This window comes from Crocodylus porosus, unplaced genomic scaffold (assembly GCF_001723895.1).
Source record: "Crocodylus porosus isolate Cpor-Errol unplaced genomic scaffold, CroPor_comp1, whole genome shotgun sequence".
Taxonomy (NCBI): Eukaryota; Metazoa; Chordata; order Crocodylia; family Crocodylidae; genus Crocodylus; species Crocodylus porosus.
In genome coordinates this window covers 43,778,469-43,783,869 of record NW_017728909.1, presented here as the reverse complement: position 1 = coordinate 43,783,869, position 5,401 = coordinate 43,778,469, and positions in this window count along the sequence as shown.

Genomic DNA, 5,401 nt, shown 5'->3' with positions numbered 1-5,401 from the left:
AATTTGGTGATTTGAATCACTGTCCTAAATGAATTCAGCTGAATCTTCAAATCGAATAGGCCCCATCCCTTGCCCACTCTCCCAGCCCTGTCAATGGCTGCCCCGCCCAGCCCCAGTGTCCCTGCTCTTTAAAAAAAAGGCCGGCACTCACCATCTGCTGCCGGGTGGGGGGGTGAACCCCGCTGCACCCTGTTGCCCCCACACTGTGTGGGCGGCTCTGCGATGAGCCCCCAGAAGCCTCAACGGCTGCTGCAGCAGCTGGTGAATCTGGGGCTCTTTTTTTTTTTTTTTAAAGAACCGGGAGCTGGGGCCAGGCAGGACAGCCATTGACAGGGCTGGGAAAACGGGTGGGAGATAAGGGCTCATGGATCTGCCTGAATCTCTGAAGCTCTCCAAATCAATTCAGAGAGCTTCAAATCGATCTGGATCTTTTTATTGGTCTCCTGATTCAATTCAGATTCAGAGATCCAGCCACTGAATCAGGCTGAATCTCCTCCAAATCGAATCAGGACCTGAAACTTTGCACAGCTCTACTGTACAGTAACTCCAGTCAGTTACTGTGCATTTATTTAGCACTTGTATAAACAAAGACTTATCTGAACTGATTGGCACAGTGGAAGCAAATCTACAGTGTTCATATGTGCTGAGGAGCACTTTTCTATACATTCCTTTAAACAAGTGCTAAATAAATGCGTGGTAACCACTGCACCAGTACCATCTCATGTAGATGTGTCCACTGTGTATGTGATGCTCTTGCCATCCACTAAATAAAACCAGAGGCAAAGATAAAGGAATGAAAGAAAGGTGCTCCTCAGCACATATGAACACTGTAGATTTGCTTCCACTGTGCCAATCAGTCCAGATAAGTCTTTGTTCCAGTTAGGATCCAGGCTTTGCACAGAACAGCTTCAGGGCTGCAGTCGCTTGAAACTGCTTCTGTATCAATATTGCTACATGAGGGGTGAACAAACCTTGAGGTCTTTTTTTCTGTTAGACTAGAAACCTTTCCATGATTCTTTGCCTTAAGGTCTCCTAAGGGTAGCTTTTCACCATACATCCAAGTCATTCATGTCAAAGAATAAAAAGTGTGTCCATATCCATACCTTATGGTTCTTGCTTTTGTGCATGCAACAGCCATTCATAACATGATACTGACAAATGTATAAAAATCACAGGTTCATGCAATATGAATGAATGAAATGTATACAGAACAAAGAGAATTATTTTTCATTCATTCCTTCCACCACTTTCCTGGTTATCCATTTAGGACCCAATTCTGCCAACCACACTCACTTTTAGCACCTGCAATCAATGTAGCTGTTTATGGGAGAGGTAACCATTTGGAGTAAGGATGTTAGAACTGGGTCATTAGACCGTAAGTTGTTTGGGGCAGTTTCCTTTTCATTCTACCTGCCTTCAGAATACCACTTGGGCACTGTATAAATATTAATAAATTCACTGATTTGCAGAGCTGCCTAGTAAATGGCACATGCAAATAAGCATGGAAATGCATGCAAATTAACTTATGTTCTCTGGTCTATAACTCCCAATCCTCATTACCTTCAAAAGTTCTGTTGCAAAAGGTAACACTGGGGGTTCAGCACTGGGGGTTACTTCAGCTTCTTCAGTCATGGGAAAAGGGATGCACAGACTGTGTCATCCATGCATCAGTGATCCATACTCAAATCAAAAGAATGACTTAGGAGAGATCCCAATTGTTGTTATTTTAAAAAAATGATTTCTCTATTTGCTTATAATCTTTAGACCATTCTCATTTCTGTATTTTCTGTGGATGTCTAGGATTGTCCAGGTTTTGATGTTTATAGGATTAATTAGGAGATAAATTAATCTACCTTTTATGCTCAAGGCACCACGAAGTAATACTTATCTCTTACGTAGCACTTCCCTTAGTAAGCCTCACAACCCTGTCCGAGGTTCATACTTTACAGATGGAGAGAATGGTGTTAGCAAAGGGATTGCTATCGTTTATATGAAGGTAATCCCCACAGGCTTCAGTAATCATCATGGCCCCACCATGACAGGTCTTACACAAACATGCACAGGAGCACACAACATCACATGAATTCTTCTCCCAGGAGGACTCCATCTAGACAGACATATCCAAACCACAGGAAAGAGAGGCCCAGCAAGCAGAGCAGGCAAAGGTCTTACTAGTCACTTCTTTCCTGTATAATACAGGGATAGGCAACACCTGTCATGCATGCCAATTAGTGGTGCACAGAGCTGCAGGTGGGCATTTTCCTTGGCACGCCAGGAGGTATGTGAGGAAATTGTTTAAAGTTGGTTTTATTTTAACTTCCTGCTCTGAAGCAGCCACAGGTTCTAGCACCACAGCAGCCACCAGGGACAGGGTCAGGAGAAGGCAGGCAGGGACTCAGTCTGCGTTCTGCTGACCCTGTCCCTGGGCTGCACCCTCCAGCACGGCCCAGCCCTGGAGGGGAGCTGCAGGTGGGCAAGGCCAGGGCCCAGGAAGGTGCTGTGGAGGGTCACTGTGCTGGAGGCTCCCGGCCGGTTCAGCCCTGAGCACTGCCCACAGCATCTGTTCCTAAGGGGCTCTTGCAGCCAGGCCCATGGCTGGGCCCTTGCATCGGGGTGGCTCCTCCCCACTCGCACTGTGCCTGGTGTGCAGGGAGACTGAGCCGAGAGCCCCCCCGAGCCCAGCATCTTGCCCTGACCAGGAAACATCCTCTTGCAGGCAGGGCAGCTGCAGCCCATCCCTGTGGAGCTGCAGAGGCCAGGCTGGGCTCCACCTCTGGTACAGCTGGTCACCCTTGCCCTCCCAGCATGGCCTGAGTCTGAGGAGCCCCAGGGCAGCCCCCGCTTCCCACCCAGCCCTGATTCTCCTCTGGCTGCGACCTTCCCAAAGGCCTGGCCAGCCTAGCCTGCCCACAGCACCTCCCCACACACCTTCTTCCTGTGCCACCTGGACCCTGCCCTGAGCACCCAGCCTTAATGCTCTGTGCCCTGGTGCTGCCCTAGCCTGAGTGGGAGGAGGCATCAGTCTGCCCGAGCTATGGCCAGACCCTCCCTCCTAGCCCTGACATGGGCTCCCCCTGTTCTAAGACTGTCGGGGAGGCCTGAGCACCCCAGCCCTGGCAGCTGCTGCTGGGGTGCCACTGCCTCTCTCTACTGGACACTGCCCTGGACCAGTGGGGCCGAGCTGCAGCCAGTACTGATGGGAGACTTGGGCAGCAAAGGACACACCCTCTTTCTCTTTTTCTTTTTTCTTTTCTTGTCTTTTTCTTCTTTTCTCTCCTTTTCCCTCCTCTTTCTCTCTCCCCCCTCTTTTTCTTTCTTTCCCTCTTTCTCTTTTTCTCCCCTCTTTTTCTTTCTCTTTTATTTTCTTTCTTTTTTCTTTTCCCCTCTCTCTTCTCCCTTTTTCTTTCATTTTTTCTATTTCTTCTTTTTTATCCTTTTATCTTTCTTTCCTTTTTTCTCTCCCCTTTTTTCTTTTTTTTTTCTTCTCTCTCTCTCTTTTTTTCTCTCCCTCTCACCACAACATGCTTAACAAAAAAAGAATACAGAAGAATAAAGGTAGCATATGAAGCTTTATTTACTGTGACCAGGTTTAGAATTTTTGAAAACCTGGAATTTACTATAAAAAGCAACATTTGAGATTATTAACCATATTAATATGCCGTGCGTCCTGCTGTGTACCCTTCCCCCCACCCCGGTTTGTTTTTCTGGCATGCCAATACTCCGGCATCTTGCAAGGTAGACATTGAAGTTTTTTTAGTACTCCGGCCAGAAACATTGCCTACCCTTGGTATAATATAAAATTGCACATATGGAATTTGGGGCAATGACCTCTCAAGTTAGAATATACCAGAATCATAGATGCCTCTGTGATTTGAACATGATCCCATTGTGTGCATTACAATATGCTTTTATTTACATGACCATATAGTATTTTTTCCATAGAATTCCTGCCCATTTAGTTATTTCATACCTATCAGAGAGATCTTCACTTCCTTATGTATTGTTCCTGCTTTGTTTCATGTACATCATACCGTCTAAGCCAACCAATTATCATATTTCCTCGAAGACAAGGTAAGTATCAGACTCAACTGATTTAGGTCAAACCGGTTTATGCAATGTCTGTCCGAGACCCCTTGCTGGTTTAAGATAAACCAGATTCCCCCAGCATCCCAGCATGCTGCCTGGGCTGGGCTTGGCAGGGCTCTGTGCTCCAGAGCAGGGCTGGACCCTTCCCTCTTGTTCCCTGGCTGCAGCTCCGGCAGTCTCTACAGGCGTTTGCCTGGCTTCCGCTCCCCTTCTCCCCTTCCCCCTCTCTCTAAGCTGGCATTCCCCCATCCCTCACAGACACCTCTCAGCATCAGCTAGCAGACCACATGCTGGCTACCTTTGAGCTCTGGCACACAGGACAAAGGCAGAATCAACAGATAGTTGATTCCTCCCTGCATCCCTCTGTTGTTTTCTTAATGGGCTGATAAATCTTCCCTGCTGGGCTGCTCAGAAGGTGGGGGAACCCCTCCATAATCATAGCATCCTGCCAGGCCCTGGCCAAGCCCCTCCCCTCCCCCTCAGTTCAGCTGTGTGGAAGGGAAGGGAGGGCTGCTCTAGTGCCCCCCAGCTTCTAGCTTGAGCCACCGCAGGCATGTGCCTGTATTTCTTCAATCCAAAGGGGATGCCTGTGTCGTTACAAACCAGTTCAGCCTAGCCAGGTTAGACTAACCTGCAAAGATTGAATCAATTCATGCTCAGGCTTTTTGAATGTCTGTCCCTAGCCTTATAGGATATTCAACCACAGCAACTTCCATTTTGTCGTATCTCAGATTCATTGGTATGCTAGGAAAGTCATTTAGGGTATTTTCATTGAATACTGACTGCAGGTAAGCCAGTCATCAGTGTTAGCCAAATACCAAATACACCCCAGTCACCAGTGTTAGCACTATTTTAATCTGTATTAGAACAGGATTCAACTCAAATGTAAGTGTGTATAAACAGACATTTTTTGCAGTTCATATGTATAATTCCTTTTCCCTTGTACCTTAAGTAGGGTCATTTCAAAGAAAATGAGCATAAATACGTATCTAACACCAATATTATTTGCTAGGTTAGCACACTTAAAGGACTTAGAAAAGCAAAATAGGTGTAAATGTACATTTTCATGATGAGTTGAGCTTTTAATTTTTCCTGGTTTTAACAATATGCAAATATTCCTGACATTTAGTGACACCTAGTGGCATTTCTTTTACTAGGACATTAAGTCAGAATTGTCAGAATGTTAGATTTTTTTTAAACAAAGGCCTATTTGTATTAATATAAGGAACTACTTTGCCTTCCACCTTCTTCTTTGCCCCCATATCTGGTAGGGAGATAGTAGGGAGGAAATCTGAATGGGTCAGAACAGTTAATG